Below are 27,934 nucleotides of genomic sequence, written 5' to 3' on the forward strand. Positions count from 1 at the left end.
TATAACAATCTGTCCCTGGCTCTACTTCCTCCCCTTTGCCATAAGGGATTGGCTCGTGCATTCTTGAATGCTGCGAGTGGCCAAGGCTGGGCCTGTGGGAGGGCATGGGGCAGGGAGGGGAGCCAGGCATGCTGGCCAGAGGGCCTCCCTGGGGACAGCCTGCACCAGCTTGGTTCTCCCTCAAGCTCTGCGGGGTCACATCCAGGTTCACCTTTGGTCTGCTGCTGGGAGGGCGATAGAGACAGTGTTTATAGCCTGGTGAAGGCCAGGGTGCCTCAGGGGCTTTCTGTGTCATAGCCACCAGTCCTCACAGCTGGGCCATAGCTGGAGCAGGACGATGTTCAGAGAGGCTCTGCTGAGGGGGTTTTGGCCACATCTTGACGCCTGGAGACTTCTCCTCCAGGCCAGGCTGCCACGGCTCCCAGGTTGGGGTGGATTAGGAATGAAAAGAATGACACTGGCAATAAATGAGCATTAGACACTGTTCCTTTTTGAATGTTGATCCTTTTGGTTGTGGTGGGAGCAGAAGGGGAGCCTGTGCTTGGGCAGCTGTGATGGTGTGGGGGTCATGATTGCCAGACCATTGGCTTTGGCTTCAGAAAGTGGCATCTTGGGAGGAGGGAAAACTCCTGGATCTCCAGATGTTGAGAAGGTAAGAACAGGCAGGCAGAAGAGAACCGGGCGGCCTCGGCATGGTGAAGCGGCTGCAGGGAGGTGGAAAGTTGTGATTTTTTTTCCCTTTTTTTCAGAGTTAGCACACACTTGATGCACCACTCTATTTGTCCTCTCCGCTGTTCCCCTTCCCTCCTTCCTTAGACAGAAGAGGCGAAGATATTTGAGAAACCTATCGCATGCCATTCCCTCCTAAAGGTACTTGTGCAAGAATGTTTCACAGAGCAATGGAAGCCTTTCAAAACTTGTCAGACCCATTGCCTGATTTCTTTAGAGACTCGGCAGGGGCCAGGTTGGCATGATTAGACTCAAGGCCCAAAGCTGGAAACATTCCTGAAGCAGCCATCCTGATTGTGGGGTCACCTGGGGAAACAGGGATCCCTCCCTCCAAAGCTGATTCTGCATTTGGAGTGTCGGGGAGGGCCTCGGCGCCTGGCCCACCCCGGCCAGAGCTCCCCTGCTGTTGCCTTATCCTGGTGCCCCGCTTCCCAGCTTCGTGCAGGTGTATTTTCCTTTCTGCTTGGAAGGTGGGTGATGTGGGCTGTGGTTGTGGAGAAACAAGCCTCGGCGTTAGCAATGGGGATGGGGAGGTCCATCAGCTGGCTTCGGTCCCACCTCTCTGGCATCCCGGGATCCTGTGTCAGACTTCATTTGAAGAGAAGCTTCTGCTCTTTAAAAAAGGAAAGTTGCAGCTATAGTAGAAAACAATGTGCCTTTCAAGCCGGGGTAACCGAGTTCCCATCCCTGTTCTTTCACTTGCTGGACACATTCACAGAAGGAGATGTCACCCTTCTGAGTGTTGGTTGTCCCACCTGCAACATGGGAACAGCAACATTCAGCCTCTAGGGCTGAAGCAAGGATAAAACAAGACTGCATGTGTGTGTGGTGACAGTGCCGTGCTCAATGCCATAGACACTCCGGAAATGGAAGCCCTTGATGCCTTTGCCTTCCCCTCTAGATCCTGCTCAGCTTCCCAGGCCAGTCCAGGTTGAGGCCCCACCACGTGGTCCCTTGGGACCTTACTTCTCAGGTCCCCCAGTGATCTATTCCCTCTTTGAGAGAAGGATAGTGATAGAAAGAACACCTGCAGTGGACTCGAAAGACCTGGCTTTAAGTGCCGACTCAGCAACTTAGTAGCTGTAAGGCACCAGGCCAAGGACTTAACCTCTCTGAACTTTGGTTTCCTCATCTGGATAATGGCTTGATGATACTTTCCTCTGAGGTGCCAGTAAGTCAGGAGAAGGCAGTGCTTCAGAAATGTGGGTCTAGTTATGAAGCCCCCTTTGGGATTTGTTTAAAGTGCGGGTTGCTTATTTTCACTACTCAAAGCTTCTGATGCAGTTGGTCTGGGGTGGAGCCCAGGAATCTGCTTTTTAAATAAGCCAGCAGGTGACTGGGATGCAGGCGGCCCACCAAGAAAAAATATAGAGTGTGTAATCCCAGTGTCCCGGGTGCTCACCAGACAGTGTCTGCAGGGGAGGCCCCCGCATAGCACAAACACACCCTATCTGACTCTCCAGCAGCTCAAGCTGGACCACCAGGAAAGTCTTCTCAAGTGCCTCTGAGATTCCCCCCAAATGCCGCCTCATGCGGCAGTCACCACATGGGCCTGTCCAGTTCTCTTTCTCCTGCCCTGTCTCCCACCTGTCCATGTGCTGTGCACCTAAGGCTGCTTCAGGGGACCTCCCTTGGAAGCTGTCGGCCATACCCAACCCAGAGCATGCTTGTCCATATTGAGGGCACTTCCTCTGGATGCTTCTGAAGGTTACCACGATATGGGTATCACATGGGGATAGGTCTGATGTAGAATATGGGCTGCAGCTCTCTGCAGCTCTGTCACTTTTGCCACTGGACACCAAAACTGCACAAAGCATTGCAAGGTGTCTCATGCTAAGAGCTCCTCTTTGCTGGGCTAAAACACAGTCTGAGAGCTGGGCAGGACACGCACACCATCTCTTCCTCACAAGATACTGAGTTCTTGATGTGGCAGACATGTTCTCTCATCCTAGAGTCCTGTGGCGTCTTGCAAAGGGGTGGGCACAGAGCAGAAACCTGGTGAGTGCTTTTGGATTGGTTGGTAGCTCTGTGGGAATGGAGGTAGCTCCAGAGAATGAGCTTTGCCTCTTTTCTCAGCTTCATCCTTTCACATGGATGTAGTTGCTCTGTCATGACCTGGGATCCAGGCTGCCAGTATACCCTCTCCTCATCATCCCTGCGGTGGTGAATACGCCCCTCCATTCATGTAGGGCTTTGGCACCACCTGAATCATGATCTTCACCACCTTGCAAAGACCTGCCACCATCCCAGGGGACTTCGGTGTCCTTGTGAATAACCCATCTGCCATCCATGCCCCACATGCTTCCTAAACCTTTTCAGGCACATTGGCATCACCACCACTCCATGCTTTCACTCACACCCTCAGTTCTACCCTAAATGCTGGGGATTTAGCATATCCCAAAAGATGGCCACTCATCAGCACCATTTGGGGAGCTTTAAAATATAGATTTCCAGGTCCCAGATCTGTTCAATCAGAAACTCCAGAAGTGGGTCCAGAAACTGGATCTGACCTTGCTGATCAGCCACATCAGCAACCACTGGATCTTGTCATCCTCTGTTGTGGTTCTCTGGAATCCAACCTGACAGTAGCCCACCACCACAATCAATTACCCCCTGTGCCTTGTTTTCCCCTTGTCAAGTCATTCAGGCTTTTGACTCTCTTTCTCTCTTTTTTCCTGTCCATCAGCTTCCTCCTCTGTTTGTGTGTGCCCCTCATGTAGCCTGGACTAGGTGAGCAACACATACCCTCTTCCCTGGTCCCTGCCTTACCTGTCTGATAAAACCAGAGGTCAGCCTTCTGCACTCCTGCCCCCAGTTTGCCTCTGATACCCCTGGGATCACTGCTGCATGCAAACGCGAGGAGCCTACACTCACTCAGGTTCTTTGGGATACCTGACAACCCTCTCCTGAGTTGTCAGCTCCATCTTCCAATCCCCTCCACAACCATTCCAAGTTTCTACTGCTTTCCTCAGTCTTCCATCTCAGCATGCACCACCTTGTGCACCTACTATGTGCCCAGCAAGAGATACAGAGCTGAGCAAGTTAGATGTGGGCCCTGTCCTCATGAAGCTTACAGTCCAACATGGAAGAAAAGACAAGCAATAATGATCAGTGCTCTTGATCATGAGGAAAGACAAGGGCAAGGTCACAGGGAAAGTGAAGCCTGCAGGTGGGAAATGCCAGCCCCTGCTCCATCTGCACATCTGGGGTCCTGCAGCCTGCTCTCCTTCCCTCATTCTTGCTGGAAGAGAGATCTTTCTACTTTACGTGGTCACCCCCTCCTCTGTACTTGTGATCCCCCTTTCCCCTGCCAGGAACTTCACAGATTAGACCCCTCCTCAAAGGTTCAATCTCTTCATATCTATTGCTTCATCCCTTTCAGCTCAGTCTCTCCTGCCTTATTGTTATTAGTAATAAGATTAACTGTTTGCTGAAATTAATGCAGGTAAGTCTCAGTGACAACATTATTCACAAAGAACCAGCCATCAGATGGCCATAGAGGGAGGGATTTAAAAAGGCAGAGAAATGTGAGGCAGGGCAGTGGAGGGGGGATGGGGAATGGGCTGGGCAGCTTCCACATGTTCTCTTGTTTAATCCTCACAACTTGATGGGGCGGGTGTGATCATCCTGTTTTGGCTTTGGGAGGTGCAGCCATTTAAGGCTGCAAAACCGCTGTGTCAGTCAGTCAGTTAAAAAAACAACCCATTCCCAGTGTTTCATATGCACAGGGTGTTCATTCAGGAAATTAGAGGCTGGCCCAGCCACCGGAAGGAAGGGCTGGGGGAGCAAGGGTCAGGAAGGCATAGCGGAAGGTCAGCGTGCAGGCTTCAAAGTGGATATCTCTCCAGGGCTGGCCTGGAAGCAGTATGGAACCTCCAGGAAGCTCGTGCTGACTATGAGCCACAGCTATGGGTGGGAAATGGCAGGCACATGCCCAGAAGAGGCTGCAAACCTCATATCTGCACCAACTGCCTTAGGAGAGGAATGGCCTGTCCTCTCTTTCACCTTCCAAATATCATGTGAGTGTCTCCCTGGCAGGATCCAGCCTGGGGTCCTGTAGAGAACGGGAATCTGGGAACTCCAGGTCCTAGAGGAGACAGTGGACGAGGGCAGTTAGGATTCAAGGTGATGACGGACAGTTCAGCACGAATGCCACTGGGCAAAGCTGGGTCAGAACCCAGATCTGCAGGCTTCAGCTCTCCACTCCATTTCCCAAGCCACGCTGACCTCCTTTGAACTTTCTCTTAAAGGACTTTGTTTTTGCCTCACCACTCTGTAGAATTGTCTGAAATTCCTTCAACCATCAATGAATTTGGAAGACAATAGGCCGCTAACTGTGGACTAAACCTTCATGAACTTTCCTTCTTCTCAAATAATACTTCTTGCTTTAAGATCAAACACTCAAGGTATTGGTCTCCAACCTGTGATTTTGAAGCTTTCTAAAAAGAATTCTTTGTTCAAATGTTACACAGAACCCCACCATATGCAGTGGGTACTGAAGGTAACTAGCCTCTGTGCTGAGTGCCCCTATTCTATCTGCCCTGGGCAGGACTGGGGGACATCAGGTTCTGGAGGACATTAGACAGAGGAGGAAAAGGAGCTTCCTCTCAGCCCAGAAAACATTGGCAAGTTAGAGAATTGTGGGAGTGGAGCATCAAAGAGGAGGCCTTTCTCTACTTCCTCCCACTCTTGTATGTGGCTTTTATGGTTCAATGACTGGGCTTTTTTGGAAAGAAATAGGGCCTTGAGCATTAATATCTGGGAATGGAGCTAAACACAAATCTGTGTCCCTTTGGCTGCAGTTTTCCATGGGCATCACCATCTTTTCCCAGAGTGACTTTAGCAGGGGATGCTGGGGGGACTTTGTTACGAGCAGCATCCTAGGCTGAATGGGGCCTTCCTTAGGGTCCTTGAAGTTCACAGATTTGCTTCCCTGGTTCTGCAGACCCCAGGCCAGTATTTGTGTGCTTGTGCTTGTGCATGTGTGTGTGTGTGTGTGTGTGTATATAATTCATTGAAGTGAGAGAGACAATGGATTCTAAATTCTCAGTAAATCGCAAATATTGTGAGATGTGTTAGTACTCTGGGCCAAGACAAATGTAATTTTGGATTATTAAGTCTACATGACAAATGAGTGCTTATTAATTTTTATTTATCTTGAGTGAATTAATAGGGACCAACGATGGGAAAAAAATAATTGTCATTCTACTCATTCATAGAGAATAGCTGATTTGGAGAAAACCTTAAGAAACAGTAGCATAAAATCACAGAATGTTGAAGCTGAAACCTTTATTTGCTTTAATTCAACAAATATGTATTAAGTAACTTCTTGGTTCTGGAAATTCAAAAGCATACAAGAAACTGTTCCAGTCCTCAAGGAGCTCAGAGTTTGGTAGGGGCAACAATAGGAATTTGATCAAGGAATAAAGGTGGTATGAGATTAGGGCAGGCTGTCATTAACTCCTTGTGGGGGTAAAAGAGCCAGAGAAGGCTTTCTGGAGGAGGTTATATCTGAGTTGGGTTTTGTTGTATGAGTAGGAGCTTGGCAGGAAAAAAAGTTGGAGAAAGGCATTCTTGTCAGAAAGAAGAAGAACACAGGCTTGTTAATCCATGAGAGGAGTTCAGAAATCCAGCAGTCTGAAGGTGTAAAGTAGAGGGAGATGAAGAGAGAGGGGTGGGCAGGGAGCAGGTCCTGAAATCTGAGCTGAGGATAGGTCTGGACTTTTCCTCCATGATCAGGAGCCATCAAAGGTGTGAAGCAGGAGAAACACCACTTTGGTGGACCTATGGGGGATGCACCAAAGGAGGCAAGGCTGGAATCAGGACCCCCTTATGAGGAAGTTGCAGTGGATGGGGATAGAAGCCAGGCAGAGCTAATGAGAAGGGAGAAAGTGGATGGATTGTATCAGTTTCTTTTTTGCTGCTGCAACCAGTTTTAAATTTAAAGCAAAACAACTTAATTTTCTTACAATTCTGGAGACCAGAAGTTCAAAATCAATCTACTGGGCTAAAGCCAAGGTGTCAGTCTGGCTGGTTCCTTTTGGAGGCTCTAGGGTAGACGCTATTCCCAGATTGCCTTTTCCAGCTTCTAGAGGCCACCTGCATATCTTGGCTCATGGCCCCTTCTGTCATCCTCGATCTGCATTATTCCAGTCTCAGCTACCATCATCACATCACCTTCTATCTGACTCTGACCTTCCTACATCCCTCTTATAAGGACTGTTGTGGATATTCAGAGCCCAGCTGGAAAATCTCCTCATCTCAAGGTTCTTAATCTCATTGGCAAATTTCTCTTTGCCATGTGAGTTAACATTCACAGGTCCTAGGGGTTAGGACATGGACATATTCGGAAGGCCATTATTTAGCCTAGCACCTGGATGCAAAGGACTTTGGGAACTGAAGCCAATACAATTTGGTAACTGACTAGGGAGAATGGAGGTGATAATGGGAGAGAAAACCCTTGTGGATACTGGTTTGGGCAGCAAGTGAATGGTGGTGCCACCAACTATGAGAAAGAAGGAGGAAGAGCAGAGCTGGAGAGCAGGTGTAGCGGGAGGTGTGGAATAACGTGCTTGGTTTTGAACACGGTGAACTTGAGATGTCCTGTAGGTCATCAGATACGTGGAATTCAGGGGAGAGGTCTGGGTGAGAAAGAAATCTGAGTCAGTCATGTGCAGTTGGTAATCGAAACTGGGGTGTGGGTAATGGTAACTCAGGGAGTGTACAGAAAAGAAGTTTTGGAACGTTATGGTACATCAGAATAGCCTTGGCATGGAGTTGGCAGGTTTAGCACATGAAAGTACAGGAGGCCCTGTACAATTTGAATTTCAGATAAACAACAAATAATTTTTTAGTATGTCTCACATATGGCATGCCCCTCACTTGCCCTGCCTCTCCTTGTTTATCTGAAATTCAGATTTAATTGGGCATCCTGCATTTTGCCTGGTGACTCTACCTTGGGAGCATGTTAAAAGCAAGGCACTTTTGTGGGCTGCGTTCCCAGGGATTCTGGTTCAGTTAGTCTACGGGGAGGCTGTATTTTAACACACTCCCCAGGAGACTCTCAGGCAGTTAGACCTGTGAGACACTGAAGGAGAGTGAGGAGGGAAGAGGGCTCGGGAGCAGACCCCAAGAACCTCAGCACTGAAGGGCAAGGGAAGGAAGAAGCCAGCACACCGGCCTGAGAAAGACCAGACAGAGCAGCAGGAGGAAAACCAGCTCTGGTGGCCTCATGCAGGTGTTTTGAGGACGAGCATCAGTGCAGCAAGAAGCTGTAAGAGGCCATGAGTTAACATGTGGAGTCAGTGGTGACTGGCAGATTCGTGGAGACTCCACGAATCTTGTTCATTGGAGTTCTCTTCCAGTCTGGGCTGTACCCAGGACACAGTGATCATGCCTGTATCTCTCTGCCTGTCTGCCTTTCTACCTGAGGGCTTTCCCCAGCACAGCTTGGCTGCAGGCAGGCACCACCTGAAAATTCAGGAGTGCGAATGCCCCAGGACAACCCTCACCAGTGGGCATGCAAGCTGGTGGACCACTGGCCCAGCCTCCCAGCTCCAAGAGCTCAGTCCACTCCGTTTCTTAGAGGGGACTCAGAGGGATGGAGCCTGTGTTGCCCACAATGGTGTCCTTCTTATTAATCACACTTGGTTAGCTTCTCTCCCTTCCCTCTCTCACTCTGTCCCTGTCCCTCCAATTCTCATTCTCTGGAATCATTTCCAGAGATTATACTACATGCACCCAGGACCTTGTCTCAGGGTCTGCTTCTGGGAGGACCAAAACCAGGACCTTGGAGATGTCCGTTCCCATGAAGTCATGGGGAATTGCTGAGGGCAGCAGGCAGAGGGGTGGGAGGGGGGCGAAGGTCCCCGGAAGGAGCCATGAGGCAGGGAAAGGCTGTCGTCAGTGAACCCCAGCCTGCCCTGTGTGCACCTCTCCTTCTTGGCAGCCTGCATTCCCCAGTGCTTACCTCATGACCCTGGTTCCCTGAGACACCTCTGCAGAACCTCCTTCTAGGATCTCTGGACCCTGGTGGACCATTTCACTTGGACTCTGCCCTCTTCAGCCATGCTAATAAGGGCATGTATCTATCCCCCTTCTCCTGCTTTGCAGCTGATGGTGTTCTTCCATTTCAAAATAGGCCTTCAATATCTTAGAGAAGGAAGGAGAGGAAGCTTTCCTGAGCACTGCTTTGTATACAACTCTGCTATCTCATTTAATCCTCACAACACCATAGAGAGTGATTTTTTCCATCTTTCCAGTGAGGACACTGGGGCTCAGGGGAGTTAAGTCACCCTCTAAAGTCACCCATGCAGTAAGTGGTGGAGCTTGGATGCTGGTCTGCTGCCTTGCCAGGCTGCCTACACGCGACAGGTATTTGAGGATGACACCCAGACTCAACCAAGCCCTTTCCCTGTCCAGGCCGGTGATCACATTTTCTTTAGATGATACTTCAAGGGGCATGGCTCCTGAACTCTCACCTCTTGGGTGACATTCTTGGTCTGCCTTCCCAGTGAAATATAGCACCCAGGGCTGGTAGCTTTCCAAAAGAGCCCTGTGCCAGTTACCTCTGCTGACCTGAACATTACACCTCCATCTCTGACCCCAGGATCGCATTAGCTTTTGAAACAGCCGCAGTCCTTACATGGGCTCATATGAAGCTTTGGGGTTACCTAAAACCCCCGGGTCTTTTTCACATGGCCTGTTGCCAAGCCAGGATGCTCCTGGGGCAGTTAATCATTTTGATCCCAAATTGATATGTTAGGACTGTGGTTTTCATGGTTTGGGCTAACATTACAACAAAAAGAAATGCAATAGGTGTTGATTTCTCTATACGGCCAATGATTGGCCATTAATGAATTTGTGTGCCTCATATTTCCAAGCAGATTTTCTGTTCCTTGAGGGCAGAGGGCATGCTTTCCCTCTTCCGCATTGCCTACAGGGTCTGGCACAAAGGTCTGCAAACAGTAGGTATTCCACAAGCATTCTTATTGCCTGATTGAGGAAAAAGACCCTCAATCCCTCAATCCTGCCCTCCTCAGCCTCAGCTTCAGCTCTTGTCAGCACCATTCTCCGCAGCTGACTGTACTACGTGGAGCACCCCCATCTGGAATGCTCCCGTGGAGTGGCTTCTTACGGTAGTGGTGGCAGGCAAGATGGCAGACTGAAGAAAAGAGCACTGGTCCTGGATCCGAGATACCTGGGTCTGAATCAGCTCTCGCATGTGACCATGTGCTGTTCCCTCATTTGTAAAATAGAGACAATGAAAACAGGTTAACGTATTGAATCCATACTGTAAAATGTGCTCCATGCTTTTTGCCCATAATTTCAACCCGGTGAATTAGGGATAATAAATATTTCCATTTTTTAGATGAAAAAATCTGAAATTCAGAATAGTTAATTTGCTTGCTCAGGGTCACAAAAGTAAAGCGTGCGGAGCTGGCATTTGAACCCATGCTGTCTGCTCCACCCTTAGCCATTGGGCATAATAAATATGTCACCTCCTAGATTATTGCACAAGAGAATAGCAACTCGCTGGTAAAGTGCCTGTTACCATGCCTGGCACATAATAAGTACTTAGCAAGTGCTATCTCTCTCCCCAGCTGCCTCTCCACCTTTAATGTTTCCCTCGCCTCAGGGCAGAGCTAGGACGGAAAGGTGGAAGTAGAGGAGATTCACTTTCAATACGGTCAAGGGAGCAACTTCCTGACAGTTTTGAGTCCTCAGAGAGAGATCTCTGTTCTTGGAACAGGAGAGCAGAGCCTGGCTGGTCAGCTGTTGGTGGCGGAACCACTGTCTCAGTCTGGAGGAGGGAGGAGTCATCATGCTGGGGGGCGGCTGGGGACCCGTGGACCTTTGAGGAAAGAATTCCTTAGTTAGCAGGGCCATCCTGACCCCTCTCGCTCTTGTCTCTCACACATGATCTATCACCACGTGGTGTTGATCCCACCCCACCTGCCCTGGCATCCTTCTACCTGCTTCTCTCCAGGCCACCAGCAACTCTCCTGTTGAACCTGGCACTGGCCATCTAACTGAGTGTGTGACCTCTCTCGATTGTCTATCCACACAGCCCTCTGTAGGTCTTCCCAAAATACAATGTGCTCATACCTCACCCCAGCTCAGGACCCTCAGAGCCTTTCCGTCTGTAGGAAAAGGTGCTAAGAGACCTTCAGAGGTCTCTCTGCCAGTCACCCAGGCCCTCTCAGGGCCCCCAAAGCCTCTGGCAGGCCTTTTATATGTGCCTTTCCCTCAGCCCGGGACCTTCTCTGCCCTCTCTCTCTGCTAACTTTGTCTTCCCCTTCCAAGCCTGTGCATTGCCTTTTCCTTGAAGCTGTCTTTGATCACTGCTTTTCCTCCATCCTCACCCCAGGTGACAGTGTGAGTCTCATGTCATCAAAGCCCCCACCTCTAGGACCTAGAATTGAGCCATGCAGTACAAGCTTTTCTTGAGTCTTCCAGGTGCCAAGAAGACTTGGCCAGACCACGCGGATGCAGAGATAAGTGAGCCATGTTCCTGGGCCTGGAGGAGCTCTTGAGAACAGCATGGAGTGATGTGTTGGCCAAGTTAAGCTCAGGTGCTCTGGGGAAAACTACACAAGGAACACAGATAATCCAGACTGAGGGAGTCAGGGAGGGGCTTCCTGGTGGAACAAGTGATTAAATAGAGCTTTAAGGTCTCAGTGGGGGATAGGATGTCAAGAAGGGAAAGAAGTTTGTGCTCAACTACAGCCCTGAGTGAGTAAGCCATGCCGGGCACTGCAGAATGACTGAGCCGAGGCTGCACAACCCTTGCTGATGGGTGCCGCGACGGGTGAGTGGGAAGGAGTCTCCTTGGAGGCCTCCCAGGTCTCTGGAAAGGCAGGAGTAGGGGATGCACAGGAGGACTAGGTATGGAGGGACAAGAGGGTAAAAAGGTTGATCAGGAACCTGCTTGATTTAGAATCCTTGTGGGATCCCTGAGTGGAAATTCCGTAGTGGGAAGGGCATCTGAAGTGGAGGGAACAGCATGAAAAGGCCAAGAGGCCAGACTGAAAGGGCCATAGATAGTGGGACAATGAGGACACCTGGCTGGAGTGTGGAGAAAGAGGAGGGAGGGACTGGTCAGCTGGAGGAGGTTCCCAAGGTGACTGTACCTGAAAGTCAGTTATGGGCCAGACGCTGTGCTAAGTGCTTTTTTGAACATTACTTTTTATCTTCCCGACAAACCTGCAGCAGCCTCATTTTACAGATGAGAGCATTGAGGCTCAGAATGGATAAAGGACTTGCTCAAGACCATGTAGCACTAGCCAGAGCCTTGCACAATAGGTGCTCAATATATATGTCCAAAGGGGTTGACTGACTGCATGAATGAATGAATGAATGAATGAATCAATGAATGAATAATAGAATTCAAGCGCAAGCACACCTGGTTTTCAGCTTGAGCTCTGTCCTGTCCTATACCTTGTTGCCTGAATTCTCTCCACCTCAAAAACAGTAACTATAATTCTAATGGTAAGAAGGGTGAATAACATAGCTTCCTCCTGAGCCTGAAGTGGTCGTGGCTTTGAGCAAAGCCCTCACATTCCTCCAAGCCAGGAGCTCATGACTACATGCTTCCCCCCTTCCGGAATCTTCCCTAACTCCTCCTGGGGCAGCTCCATGCCAGCTGCCCTTTTGAAAACCACTGTTTGCTTTCCCTGCCTCCAGTTTTATCATTTTCTCCAGGAAAATATTTGCCTTCCCATTATTTTAATCATGCCTCGCGGGTCCAGCAGGGAGGCCTTGCAGAAGAATAAGCCCTGTTTCCTGTTTGCTGTACTGGGAAGACAAACAGGTTTGTTTGACTTACCTGCGTTTTCCCAGTAGGTGGACCCCTTGGAGCAAACACAGACTAGACCTTGGGCTTCCTGCCCCTTGGACCTGGAGTTGACTTGACTGGGGAGCATTTAAAATGGAAAGTGCTTCCCTTAAGCCAAGCTGGGGTGGATTGAGCTATTCTCTTTTGTTTATCACAGAGCATGGATTTCTCTTATCATGCACAGTGCCTGAACTGGAAGTGAGCTTCTCTTGAGTCCAGGAAACATTCAGTCTTCCTCAAATAGCAACCGAGCCCTGTAATACTTGAATGGATTGATCTAAGAGTGAGACTTCAAGATGAAAATGTTCTAGAGATTAGGGGTGGGATTAAGTAGGGGGCTATGACCAGGGAGAAACTTGAAATTATTGGGGTAAAAATGATCCCGATTTTTGAAGCCAGACAGATCTGGTTCAAATTCAATTATAGGTGAACTACTTTTTATGTGTGTGTTTCTAAGGATAGAGCTGTTGCTTCATTCATTCTGTGAATGTTTAGTGAGCACTTCCCAGGTGTCATCCCTATTTTAAGTGTTGTGATACACCGGTGAACAAAACAAGTAATAATTTCTGCCCTTTGGAGTTTACAATCCAGTGGAAAAAAAACAGGCAAACATAAGACATAAGAAAAACAGGCAGCAAGTTAGAAAGGGATCAAAAAAAGTGGAAGAGGGCCAGGTGCAGTGGTTCACGCCTGTAATCCCAGCACTTTGGGAGGCAAAAATCGGGTGGATCACCTGAGGTCAAGAGTTCAAGACCAGCCTGGCGAACATGGCGAAACCCCGTCTCTATTAAAAGTATAAAAAATAGCCAGGCATGGTGGCAGGTGTCTGTAATCCTAGCTACTCCGGAGGCTGAGGCACAAGAATCTCTTGAACCCAGGAGCCGGAGGTTGTAGTGAGCTGAGATCATGCCTTTGCACTCCAACCTGGGTGACAGAGTAAGACCCAGTCCCACAAAACAAAACAAAACAAAACAAAAAAAAAGATGGAACAGGTTTAGTGTGATTGGGAAGGTGGTGTTGGTGGGTGAGGGTGCAGAATAAATGGGATGGTCAGGGTAGGCCTCTTGAAGAAGGTGATATTTGAATAACAACTTGAAGGAGGGAAAGTACTTAATTCCAGACATGTCTGATTCCAAAGCCCAAGCTCTTAAGCCTACACCACCTCTCTCCCAGTTGAATACCAGCAGAAAGCTGGACACATGGTAGTACTTGGTAAGTATTAGTGCTTATCCCATCCATCTTCCTTTTAGAGTCTCTTGGGCATGCATCAACCGGGGAAACAGACAAGAGGGTGGTGGGTGGGGATCCCAGCAGGGCACCATTGCGAGAGCAATGTGTGGGCATGAAGTAGGGATCCTGGGGAGCAGGCAGTCACCAAGATGCCCATGACTGCTCTTAGGGTTGGAGTTCATTCAGGCTGGGGAGTAGAGTTAGGGTGGGGAGGGCTAGAACAGTTAGGGAAGGTAAGGCTCATCCATTGATGCTCACTGCACGCCCTAACTTTGCCCTGGAGAGAAATGCACTACACAAACATTTGTTGAGGGCCTACTAGGAACCAGGTGCTTCCCCATCCATGTCATTCTCCCAACTGTCCTCTGAAGCAGGCAATAGCATCTCCATTTCACAGTTAGAGAAACTGAGGCTCAAAGGTTGTAAAGATTATGTGTTGCTGACTGGCTTGAATATAGCTTTGGATATGTCTGATTTTATAGACCAGGTAATTTTTACTTTATAATCACGATCAATTTCTGATTGAACAGACAATCTATCTGAACAGCTGCCAATGTCAGTATCATCCTCAACCTCACCATCAACGTTACCAACATCACCATCACCATTAACATCACCATCACCATCACGGTCACCATCACCATTACTGTCACTGTCACCATCACCATCACAATCACCATTATCACCATCACTGTCACCGTCACCGTCATTGTCACCATCACCAACATCACCATCAGCCTCACTCTCAATGGTTCTGTGATTATAGGCAGCAGGGCATGTCAGATCATCTCTCTCAGATTCAGCTTCCTTATCTGTGAAATGAGTATAAGTATATCTACCCCAGAGGTTAGGAGAGGTGCTGAAGTACATCTTCTATTTCCTCCACTCCACCAAAACTGCTCTTTTCAAAATCATCAGTGACCTCTATCATTGTCATCATACTCGCCCTCCAAGAGCATTCAGTGCCTCTGACCACTTCCTCCTCTTGGCTTTGTGAGAGTTGCTTTCTGATTTCCCTTCCAGCTCACTGATCCCCACCCTCCCTTGCTAGCTCTGTCTCATCTACTAGATACCTAAATTTTTGAGTCTTACAGAGCTTTCTTCAAACAGGCTCTAACTGCTTCCCCCCTAGTCCAACCAACCATCGTGCTTCCCTTGAAATACTATAGAAACTCGACATCACTAGAGCATGGTCAGGGAAGCGGCCCTTAGAGTGGGCCATGGAGCACCCCCTGGGGAAGAAGGGTCCCTTCCTGGGCCCATCTGGAACTAACAGCACTCTCTTCAAGAAGGAGATACTGGGTCAATCCTGAGCAGAATTTTTCACAAGTAGTTTGTGAAGTCTCTGCCTCCTGAATCTGCATCCCTTTCAGCTTTCTGTTGCTTGCTGGGTCTATACTATCTCAGGTGATCAGAGCCCTCAGAATTTTCCCACCCTAAACATGTTCACACTGAGATATCAGGGACAGTGGCCCACACTTGGTTTCTATTTAGCAGAGAACTAACAGTGTGCTATAGAGAGATCTCCAGTTAATGGGTGGGAACATTTGCAGAATGCTTTCCTGAAAACTGAAATAGCACCCCTTTGGGGGCTACTGTTTCTGCCTCCACACTGGGGGGTCTGTTCTGAGACAGATGGTCCCCTGTTGGGCTGTTCTCACACACACGAGCAGAGGAATTCTTTTAGGTCCTCTTGGCCTCGGGAGCATTTTGAATCAGATGCCAGGAGAAACAGATTGCCTACCCCTTATTCTGGGGGCTGTGGGTGGATGGCTTTGAGAGGAGATCTCTTCCAAGAATGTGTTTTCCCTTACATCTTCAGGATGCCATGCACTTCCCGCTCTGCTCTTTTGAGGCTGGCATAAGCATGAGAGTTGCTTGGGGAGGAACGTCTGTACCGCCGCTGCCCCACTGCTCAGGAGCAATGGCGGGTGAGTGAGTCACTTTTGGCATCCTCCTTTGTTCCCTGTGCGTAGGGCTACCCAGTTGGTAACACTACAATCTGCTCTCCACCGCCAGCTTAACATTCCTAAAATAGCTCAGTGTGATTGGGCCATTCCGTTGCTCAAGAACTATCCAGAGTCTTCCATTGCCCGTAGAATGAAGTCCCAGGCTTTCGTCTCACATTTGAGGTTGCTACCATCTGGCCTTCATTTGCTTTTCTAACCATGCCCCTCATTCCTTCTCTACCCAAGGTCTTCCCTCCAGACAGTCAGGTCTACTCTCCTTGCCCAGAATGCCTGGCCTCCTGGCTGCATCCACACCATTCTCTTGTTTAAAATGCTGTCCCCTCCTTGTTGCCTGTATAAACTTCTTCCTGTTCTTCCAAACAGGTTTGAGGCCAACTTTGCAAAGGCCTCCTCTCCTTGGATGTCTTCCTTGATCCCTCCTTTCATTTGCCCCCTGATTCCATGTGACCACACAGAGGCCCTCTTGTGACTACTTACCTAGGTGTGGGCAGGGAGTGGAAGAACCACAAGGGACAGTACCCAGAGCTATTACCACCCACAGGTACTCCCAGCAGCGGGAGAACTATTACCACTTCTAGGCCTGAAGAAGTGAGGGGAGGAAACTGGAACAAAACCTGGAAGGAGGAAGGCCTGCAGAGAAGACCACAGGGCTGTGACCTTCCACAGAGGTGTAGTCAGCCTGGGGAGAGCTCTCCGGTGAGTCAGGACAATGAACACCCCTTGGCTAAGACCAACTGGAAGCCAGAGCGCAAGGGAGCCCCTTAGAAAGTCTCTGCAGGGGCTGGGCTTGGTGGCTCACCCCTGTAATCCCAACACTTTGGGAGGCTGAGTCAGGCAGATCACAAGGTCAGGAGTTCGAGACCAGCCTGGCCAATATGGTGAAACCTTGTCTCTACTAAAGATACAAAAATTAGCCGGGCGTGGAGGCAGGTGCCTGTAGTCCCAGCTACTCAGGAGGCCGAGGCAGGAGAATTGCTTGAACCTGAGAGGCAGAGGTTGCAGTGAACCAAGATCACACCGTTGTACTCCAGCCTGGGTGACAGAGCGAGACTCCATCTCAAAAAAAAAAAAAAAAAGAAAGAAAGTCTCTTCAGGTCAGCCTGCCTGTGTGGGCAGAGGAGTGAAGGAGTGTGGAAAGGAATCTGGAGGGTCGTAAAGAGGAAAGGGATTCTAGCTTTTACCTTAGATGTCAGATGGGTACATTGCGAAGACTTCGAATGTGACAAGTAGAAAGATTTCATAGGCTCAAGCTGTTCAACATCATTTCCCACATAAGAAAGTGGAAGCCCAGAGGGTGTTCATGCTGATCTGAGACCACACAGTAAGGTAGTGTCAGAGATGAGACAGGAGGAAGTGTGAACCCGCTAGTTCATTAGTCAATTGTTTCTTTGGAACAGAGCATCTGATAAGTTACACAATAAGAATCTGAGTTTTAGTCTTACTGGTCATGCTGGCTGTGTTTGGTAACTGGTGAGATGCCCTGATGGGAGTCTGTTTGCAAGTGGTGGCTGACAGTCCTTCATGGAAGAGGTGCATCCTGAAGGGGGAAGCCGCGGACAATGATTTTACCCAGTGGTATGTGGATTGACATTATAGACATAGCACGGCAGTTGTTTGTTTGTTTCTTTCTTTCTTTTTCTTTCTTTTTTTTTTTAGACCAGGTCTCGCTCTATTTCCTAGGCTGGAATGCAGTGGTGCAATCACAGCTCACTGCAGCCTCGACCTCCCAGGCTCAAGCAATCCTCCCACTTTAACCTCCCAAGCGGCTGGGACTACAGGCACGTACCACCATATCTGGCTAATATCTTAAAAAAAAATTTTTTTTTTTGTAGAGACGAGGTCTTGCTATGTTTCCAGGTCTGGTCTCAAACTTCTGACCTCAGGTGATCCACCCGCCTCAGCCTCCCAAAGTGCTGGGATGACAGGCGTGAGCCACTGCGCCCAGCTGGCAGTTGTTTTTCAAGTCTGTTGTCCACCTGGGTTCCTGGATACCGTTTGAATTCTCTCCCACGGAGATCAGAGTGTGTGCGTGTGTGTGTACGTGTGTGTCTGTGTGTGTGTTTTAAGGGGAGGAATCTACAGTAGAATCTGAAGGAGCTCTTTCGCTCATCTCTGAGTCACACTGAACTCCAAGCAGCACTGCTGTGGATTCCCCATAAGGGAGCATAACAGAGAGATGGCTCTCCCACACCCCACTGCGTTTGTTATTATCATTATTTTTTGAGATGGAGTCTCACTCTGTCGCTCAGGCTGGAGTGCAGTGGCACAATCTTGGCTCACTGCAACCTCTACCTCCTGGGTTCAAGTGGTTCTCCTGCCTCAGCCTCCTGAGTAGCTGGGACTACAGGCGCCCACAACCACACCCGGCTAATTTTTGTATTTTAATAGAGACAGGGTTTCACCATGTTGGCCAGGCTGGTCTCCAACTCCTGACCTCCGGTGATCCGCCCACCTCAGACTCCCAAAGTGTTGGGATTACAGGTGTGAGCCACTGTGCCCAGCACCCTGCTTTGTTTTAATTCTCTTTCACCCGATTTCCTTCTCTCTCTCTCTCTTTTTTTTTTTTTTTTGAAAATTGAAGCAGTTGTGCAGTTTTTTGCAATGTTCAGACACTAATACTTATGATTCCTTATATCTCAGATCAAGCTGTGGGAAGGTCCGGGCAGGGAGTATGATAGCCAATGGTCTATGGAAGGAATGCACTCAGGGAAGTCAAATAAATGGTCTAAATTCCCACAGCTGGAAAGGGATGACCAAGCAGTAGGCTTGACTCTGAAGACCATGCCGTTTTGATTTTACCGTATTGGGACTCTCTCCCTCTGCCAGCAGTTCTTTTTTCTGAGTCTTTTCCTATTCCTTTTCTCTCTCATCTCTCAACCCTTCTCTTCTTCACCTCCATCTTCCCCCATCCTCTAGATCTCTCTCTTTCTCTTTTTCCCCTCTTCCCACTCTTCTGAAAAGCCACAGCTTCTCTCTGTTCTAATATGCCTAAGACATCGTCCCAGGAACTTTCTTATGTGCTTCTTGACACCCAGAGTGACTGTACACAGCTGGGAAGAGAAGCTAACTGGTTGACTTTCTGCTACTTGTACCAGCCAAGGGGCTATTTGCAGACAGTACATAAAAATGACCAAGCACCATAAGACATTGAGCAATCTTTCCTTGCATCAATTAGATTCTGGCATCTGCTTACTGTTTAATTATCTTTTGACTGAGGAAATGGAAAAGTTGACAAATAGTTTAACCCAACAAGAGTCAGGTTCCTTATTTTTCCCGCTTTGTGAGCATGTTTTTAGAACACCGATCTGCCAACATCTCCTAGTTTCTCTGGGGCACTGGCAAAAAATACAGACAAATATTTATGTTCCATGAACTCAAGATGGTTTTCATATTGTTTTCATGTTTAACTGATTTCAAATGAACGACAATGGCTCTTCATGTGGTTACAAGAATTTGCCATTAATTTTCACTTGAAATTGGATGCAGCCAGTATACATGCCTACACCGTATTCTAGTTCTTAACGATTTGTCTTCCAAAAATATAGGCTGCTTCCCACCGGCTGATTGGCACAGCAGCTTAGTGAGGGCATTGATCTCCTATTACATGTTAACAAAAATTAAATTGAGAATATCACCCTATTTCAGAGTGCTTTGCATGTAGCATTTGAGGCAGGCGGCTGGGACATTGAATGAAAAGCCTAGGGGAGGCAGGTTCAGCATGCCACCCTTTCCTGGTCGTGAAGATGCCAGCTCCAGCTCCAAGCAGGTGACAAGGCTGGGTGGTCAGGGGACAAGGGAGTGGGGTTCGAGATCTCAGAGCATTTTTAAAAACTTCCGTTGTCTTTGTAGCTTGGATTTTGGGAGCACCAGGGTAATGTTCTAAATCTCTTTGTGAGGTTTAAAGTCTTCCCTCCCTTGGTCTAAAATGTTGAAGTGGGTGGTGGAACAGAGAGGTGACATGAAGATGAGAGCTGAGCCAGAGGGATAGGATTCTTCATCTTTGGGGACGTCATTTAATTTTGGAAACACTCAGTTTCTGTTTAATCAGTGTAACCATATAATTTGTTGAACACTTTTGAAGGGGTGAGTGTTAAATTGGATAACATATTGGGAAAATGGGCTTAAACTGGAGATAAGGTCGACCTATGAATAAAGAAGAGATTAGGCCACATAGTGGGGGTGAGGGGTGGTAAGTAGGTTTCATACCCATGGTAATTACAAAAGAGTAATCAGGCTTTCTGGACTGCATTGTGGAGGGGATGGTGCAGCTGCTCTTAAGCACCGTGGAAGAGTTTCCTGATTGATTAGCAATGTCTGCTCTGGTCTCTGGGAAGGATAGCTGCACCCTTACAGGTATTCACCATTCCTGGATCGGGTGTCTTCAAGAGCCTTTTCAATTCTATTTTTGTAATAAGAATAACTGAGAAGTGAATGAAGCCTACCTTCTTACTTAAATGTACTGGAGGTTGAGACCTGGAAAGCCAGACTGAGAGGCCTATGGCAGTGCCTTTCCAGCTGAATGTGTACACTTCAAAATTGTCAAAATGCAGATTCTGAATCAGAGGTCTGGGCTAAGGCCCAATAGCCTCAATTTCTGTTGAGTTTCCAGGTGATACCGATGCTGCTGGTCTGTGGGTCACACTTTGAGCAACAAAGACCTAAGGCAGCATCCTGAACCTGGGCCAATGCCCTTTCACTGCAGGCTCAAAGCCTGCAGAAGAACCTGTATATATGCTACTTTCCAAAGATTTTTTTTCCGCAGGTCATTTAAGTGATTCCTCCAGGCAGCCTTTTAATGTTTGATAGATTATTTCCTGTCCCCATCACCCATTTTTTTTTTTTCCTAAATGTGCTTTTCAGGTGCAGCAGGTTTCAGTGCCTAGCCCAAGGGCTATAAATGGCAGAGGTGGGACTCACATTTAAGACTTTTCCTTCCCCAGGTGGCCCTTTGAGCACCTAAGTGGCAGGCCTAATTATAGAGGTAATGTTTTGAGTGCCCTCAGCTCAAATGGGGCAGCTTTTGGAGCAGTGCCAAGGGATTGTACTGATGCTAAATATGCCTTCATATCACATCAGAAAGCCTAAGCTTGGTGACTCCCCAGCACCACCATTTCAGCCAGTCATTAAGGCAGGCAGACAACATCTTACAGTCCTGGGTTCATGGGAGCCTTCTTTGTTCTTATGAGGGTTTTAGAGCCAGAATGACCTGGATCAGAATCTTTCCATGTCATTTGACCTTGAGCCAGTTACTTAATCTCCCCAAATTAAAGTCCCTTTACCTGTAAAAAGGCATGTTCTTGCTGGGTGCGGTGGCTCACACCTGTAATCCCAGCACTTCGGGAGGCTGAGGTGGGCGGATCATGAGATCAGGAGTTTTAGACCAGCCTAACCAACATGGTGAAACCCCCTCTCTACTACTAAAAATGTGACAATTAGCTGGGTGTGGTGGTACGCACCTGTAATCCCAGCTACTCAGGAGGCTGAGGCAGGAGAATTGCTCGAACCCAGGAGGTGGAGGTTGCAGGGAGCTGAGATCGCACCACTGCACTCCAGCCTTAGCGACAGAGGGAGACGCCGTCTCAAAAAAACAAAACAAAACAAAACAAAAGCACATTCTTGCCTTTCAGCATTGTTGGGAAGATGAAAATAAACAATGTAGTAAAATGCATGGCGCAGCGCATAGCAAAGATAGAACATTTCGTTTCTCCCCTTTGCCCTTCAGAAGAACTGTAATGCCTTACTGTTGCTATTCACTGTACAAATACAGTGTAACTATCTCACATTTTTCTTGGCACAGTGGTGTACTCCACAATAATGGGTTCAACCTTTAGGTAGTGCCTTCCCTGTATACAATAAAATAGAAAACTGTATTTCATTACCAAATATCATTCTTTCATTATATAACACACAAATAACTATTTAAACAAACTTCAAAACTTATACTCTAAAACATGTCAGCACCAAAAGCTATGCAGGCAACACAGACATATTTGAAAATTAGAAGCAAACTTAAAATGTCTCCGTTGTGATTGGGCATTAGCAAAATCACCGATCAGTTTCGCAGCTTCTGCTGCCATGTTTCCACAGCGAGTGGTGTTAATTCTGTTACACGTTGTTGTCACAGAGTGTTCCTTAAATAGTTTTTAATTGGTTTTAATTTGGAGAAAAAATGTTATGCTGAAGATACAGGGGCAGGGATTGTCAAAAATAAAATTAACAGATAACATTCTACGGAAAACTTGGAGACATGCTGTGTCATTGTATACTCTGTTAGCAAATGTATGGATGCTTTTCATTTTGTCAGTTTCACATGTTAATGATTTTCACAGAGCAGTAAGTTAATTGGTAGTGCTTCCAATGGATCCCTGGAATCTTTCGTTTTCACCTCCTGTGCATTCTTCACAGCAGACTTTTCATCCACATGAATTAATTAGGATGGTGGAAAAAAATGCCATCAAGTCAGCAGTTGTATTTAACCCTGAAATCTTACGCCTATTTAGGTAATCAGTGTTATCAATTATTCATGAAAAAAGGTAAGCAAATATAAAATCCTTCTTTTAAAAAAATCTGCTGGAGCTCAAAGTACTGCCATCCTGATACTCAGCAAATCAACAGGTGGAGGCAGATGATGTAAATGATGCAAAAATCTTTTCATTATTATGGTATCTTGGCAAAATTTTAGTCAAAGCAGTCTCTTTTTTTTTTTAATTTGGAGAATATAGTCAGATTTTTTTCACCTATCTTTTAAGATATTAGCATAGTTCTATATGTATAAATGCATAATTCTATTAAAGAATTATGCATCGCTTCAGCTAAGGGAGCAACAGCCGCTCTGACAGCTCTGACTTTGCAAATGCCAGCCAAGCGCCCACATTCTCTTGGCTATAAAGGCAGCAGAGGTCAATATGCTTTCCCAGGAGTCATCAAGTATTGCCAAGGAATAGCCCCAATTTCATTGCATATCACATTTCAGGCATGCCGTACTCTGTTCAAATGGCATCTGGTGTAAAATATGTATTAGAAATCGCTTTTTCCCAAAATTGAGAAGATCTGAATTATGCAGGGGGAAAACTGACAAGTACAGAGATACTGTGATGTGTCTGCACTTATGTATATGTAGTATGTCCTTGCATTTGCTTAGCCAATAGGGTACTAAGAGGTGGGATTTGAATGTTCCTGTCTAACAGACAGAGTATGTATTTATTAATAGTTCTCCATAGGCCACTGGCTACAGAAGAGATGTACTCAAATATTAATGATATTCTCATTTGATTGTCATGGAAGCCAGAGTGGAATTCTATTCAAGTGCAGTTTTTATTTATACTCCAATGGTGTCATGTGATTTAAAAATGAGTTGCCTACATGATAGCCACAGCTAGTACTATAGAAGCTTTAAACTTTCAAGGGCTCCTAGTAACCCATGGCCCTGAAACAGTGCACCATCCCAGCTTGACGTGGGTTCCTTAGTTTCCAACTTTCACAATTATCAACTGGGTGATCAAGGCCTCCACAGCCTGGTCCCAGCTTCAGCCCAGATCCCCACCTAACAAAGCCCCTCCCCAGCCCCACTGTGCTGGCCCTCCTGAGCAAGGCTTCTGTCTTCAGCCACTGCTCCTGCAGCCTCGTGTCTGTTGTTCAGGTTTTCTCTGCTCCTCTGCCTGTATCAATCCTGCTCATCCTTTAAGACACAGCGTAGACCCTGTATCAGTCAGTGTCCTGGCAAGAAACAGCTGATGCATCAGAAAGGGGTTGGAAGAGAGTTAAGGAGGGATGCTTTATAAGGAAATGGCCAGGGCACAACAAGAGCAACATGAGCTGTTGTAGCACCCTGGGACAACTACAGTGGGGAGCTGCTACTGTCCCTAGGTTGGAAAAGGTGAGACGAGGGAGCTTTTACTGAAACCACAGAAGGCCCACAGCTGTAAGTGAGGACTGCCTGGTGGGAGTCATGGCCTTCGCTGGAGGAAACTGTTCATTGCTCACCCTCAGCTAGGCAGAGTAGAAGCAAGAGGAGTGCAAACCCTACTCTTTCCTCTTGCTGCGCATCCCCTGCTGCCCATCAACTGTGGCCAAACCCAACTCGGAGAGGGAGGACAAGAAGCCCCCCGCGCGGCCCTTATAGGTCAGCCTCCCAGCCAGAGCAGGGTGGAGAGGGACGGAGCCTGGATTGGGAGGGGACCCCTCTGCCTTCTCCCAGGAGCACCCTGATGAATCCAGCCCATAGAGGCCTCTCTTCTCTGAAGCCCAGAGCACTTCTGGTTTGAATGCACACTCGGCCTGTCTAGCTGTGATGTGTCTTCATGTTGTGCCGCAAGGTCGTTGCTCTCTTGCATTTTCAGTTTGCCTTATGCTCCCCACTGACTATGGAAGCTCCTTGAAGCAGGGGTCTTCACTTATTCCCTTTGTGTTTCTCATATGGAAACAAGTAAATACCTGGAATGTCTTGCTTGTGTCAGTTTGGAACATATTGTTCCTTTGTTGCCACTCCACCCCACCCCCAACCCAAACACACACCTCCAGGGCACCAGGACCTGTGCCTGGTGGATTATTCTTGGTAGAAGGGTGGGTATTGAGATAAGGGTGAAGAAGCCGGGGGTCCTGGCCCTGGTTTGGGGAGTTTTCAGCAGATGCAATAGGAAGCCAGAGCACAGGGTCAAACAGAGAGAAGTCGAGGACCAGACCCAGGAGGAGCTGGGTGAGGTGGGCAGAAAGTGTCCCCAAAGCAAAAGGGGAGGGAGACAGAGACTGACATGGGATATCAGTTGGGAGTACAGGGCCAGGGGACCCAGACAAGTGAGTTACTACTAATGAAACACCGGAACTGACGGGGAGGGGCTCAGATTTCATGGTTAAACAGGGTGCCAACGGTAGTCTAGCCCTGTACTGTCCAATATGTCAGCCATTAGTTACATGTGGCTATTTAAATTTAAATTAACTAAAATTTCATAAAATTAAAAATTCAGTTTCTCAGGCACACTAGCCACATTTCAAATGCTCTACTGTGTTGGCCAATGTGGATGCAGGCATTTCCACCATTGCAGAATCTCCTACTGGACAGCCTGGTCCAGAGCTTCCTAGAGACCTTAGGGTCCTAACAATGCTAAAAACCTACCTGTTTGTTTGATTTGACCTGGTCTTATCTGTCTTGATATCAAATATACCTAGCTCCCAATCTTCACTTTACTAGTGAATAGTTGTGTGATGAGTCCCCAAACCTCAGCTTTCTCTTCTAGGAAATGAGGCGAATGACAAAGAACTAACTGAATTGAGAATTTGAAGGTGTCTTGAATGGCCATAGATACAAAGGAGGAGCTCTGTAATAAGTATTAGTTCCCAACCTCCTGACTACCACGACAACGATACGAACCAGCACTTACTGAGAGCTTGTTCAGCTGGCACTGAGCTGAACAGTGATCGCCTTATGCAATTCTCATAGTAATTCTGTAAGAAGATACTATCACTGTTCCCATTTTACAGATGAGACAATGCAGCCACAATAAGATTAAAACAGTTGCTCAATGTCATACAGTGGTGGAGCCAAGCTTCTTTATATTTGATTAAAAACTGTCAAACATTGTTCTCTGCTGTTTCCTATAATATCTTATCTTCCCACTTAGGCCATTAAAAACATCTTAGGCTTCATTTGAATCTTGCAGTGTGCGTGACGCGGGCCTGGACTGATGCTCAGTTGCTAACTGGCATATCAGTTTTGATAAATTTTAATAAAATATTTAAACTTTCTTCAGCGCTGATTATTGACTTTAATATTTAAGTGCATACTCACCAATGAGGATCTTGACAACCAATCCAAGAGTGTTCAATTTCCATCTTTAATTTGGTGCATTACTTGCAGAAGGCTTTAGATCCTGGAGATTTTAGAACCACCATGCTCTTGGGTGTTGAAGGAAAAGGCTGGTTCCTGTTTGGCGGACTCTAGAAACAGAAAGAAAGTAATGGAACACTGCCTGGGTTTGACTGTAAGCAGCCTTAAGTTGGAATCTAGTGTGCCTTTGGTTATTTATACTCTTGGAATTTCAGTTTCTTTACCTGAAAGAGACAATGTCCTACTTCTCCTGGGGGTAGTCTCGAAGACTGAATGGCTCTATAAAACTTCACCCAGTGCCTGGAGCACAGATGCTCTCAGCAGACATACTCTTGTCCCCACCCCAGAAAGCTTCCAGGTCATTCTGATCTCTCTGGTGAAAGGGAAGGATCTCTTATTGTCCGAACCACAGGTATTTAAAGAAGCTAAAACTGTGTGTCCAGGAAATTATGCTGATTATATTAATTTCTACCTTGATTGTTACATAACGCATAGATTAACTAGAACTGCAGAGGGATGGGGAGATGCTAAAGTGACCTCCTAGTCTCCCCCAGCACTGGGCTCTGGGCTGCCTACCTCCCTGCCTGACATGGGTGGCCCTAGTGCCCATCGGGCCTTCTTACCAGGTCCTGGCTGAAGATATGAGGGAGGCCTAAGGAATTCCTGGTCTGGAACTGAGATGGTTTAAAGGAAAAACATATGAGAACCTGTGTAATATTGGGGTGTGGGAGAGGTGATAGGGCTGAGAGGCACTGAAGGCAGTGACTCATGGTAGTTCTGCAGCCTGAGGTTGTTAGGTGGCATCAACCTGGAAAGAAACCTGGGGCTCACCACCCTTTCCCAGCCGCCCCCTATGTCAATTTCTCAGCAGGTTGCTGTCTATTTCCATGGGGAGACATTTCTGTTATTTCCTCTGGTGAATTCCAGCATGAACTAGTCTCTCCCTGGGTTGTTATTTGGGGCTTGGGGGGCGGGGATTCTGAGCACCCCTGGGTGGGAGTCACCATGTTGTCTGAAGACACCACGTGACTAAGTGTTAGACTCAGCGACCTCATGTCCAAGAAGGTTGGGGTGTGGCACTTTGGTATGGAAATTACTAATTTTAGAGTCAGAGTCCCCTGGGTTCCAGCCTTAGCTCAGTCATTTGGAAGCTGTGCCTCACTGAGCAGTTACTTCACCTCTGTGACATTTTTGGAACACCAGCTTTGTATTGGGGTTTTCACAGGAGTTATGTCTTCTAATTCTCACAACCAGCCTGATGTAAGGGATGTTATTCCTACCTCACAGATGATGAAAAACTGAGCCTTCAAGAAGTGAAGTAACTTCCTTCCTTCCTTCCTTCCTTCCTTCCTTCCTTCCTTCCTTCCTTCCTTCCTTCCTTCCTTCCTTCCTTCCCTCCTTCCCTCCCTCCTGACTTCCTGCCTTTCTTCCTCCCTTTCTCTCTCTCTCTCTCCCTTCCTGCTTGCCTGTCTTCCCACCTTTCTGCCATCTTCCCTCCCTCTTCTCCCATTCTTGATCATTCCCACTCTTTCTTTCAAACATGTTTTCAGTGCCTGCTAGTTTCACCTACATGATCATCTTTAAATATATTTTTGAGTTCAAAGACACCTACTTGAACTGCTTTCCAGCCTCCATCTGGGACGTGCTCCTTTGGGTCCAGACCAGCTCTCTTCTCCCAAGGGAAGAGGAACGGCTCTCACAGAGGAGCTCCCTTCTTCCACAGAATCAGATGCTGCCCTCGTGGCCAGTTGGGTTCCCACCCACCTGATTCTGGAGCCCTGGACCAGAGCTCTACGTTCACCATGGGAAGATACCTTGTGATAAGCCACTTCTGAAGGCATGGCTTAACTCAGGATGCAGGTGGACAGTGGGGCACTGCCAGGCTTGGCCACCACGCAGATCCCCTTGGACCAGGAGATCAAGGTTTCAGGCTCCGTCGAGGACATGAAACAAGGCAATGGAGAGGAACAAAACAGGAGACCTAAAAAGCAAGTATTCCTGTCCCTTGTCCAGACTTTGGAAACATTTTGTCTTGAGAAAAATCTGACTTACAGAGTGGACTTGGGGAGGGGGCTGCAAAGCCAGGTTGGGGAGCTTGGTAAATACCAGAGAGTGAGCCTGGTGGGAGACTCTGTTCTTCTAGCTCTGAAATGACTGTGGGAACACGAAAATGATATTGTTTTTAATCATCTACCAGCACATGGGAGGAGAGAAAGTTCTGGGGTTTCCCTCTCTCTCCTTTCTTCCTGCATTGAAGAAAAGCTGGGCCATTTGTCCTGCTCTGGTTTCCAATACTGTCTCCTGGGTCCTTAGGAGGTGCTAAGCAGAGTGGTCAGTACACACAGA

General features: G+C 47.6%; 1 long non-coding RNA gene across 1 annotated transcript in view; it reads left to right on the forward strand.

Moving 5' to 3' along the window:
- The window catches only part of LOC106999221 (uncharacterized), a 101,667-nt gene that overhangs the window by 3,439 nt on the left and 70,294 nt on the right, over nucleotides 1-27,934 (forward strand). The window contains exon 3 of the long non-coding RNA XR_013395345.1: nucleotides 19,411-19,531. This is a non-coding gene — a long non-coding RNA (uncharacterized LOC106999221). The remainder of the gene's footprint in view (nucleotides 1-19,410; nucleotides 19,532-27,934) is intronic.

Source organism: Macaca mulatta, chromosome 7 (assembly GCF_049350105.2).
Source record: "Macaca mulatta isolate MMU2019108-1 chromosome 7, T2T-MMU8v2.0, whole genome shotgun sequence".
Taxonomy (NCBI): Eukaryota; Metazoa; Chordata; class Mammalia; order Primates; family Cercopithecidae; genus Macaca; species Macaca mulatta.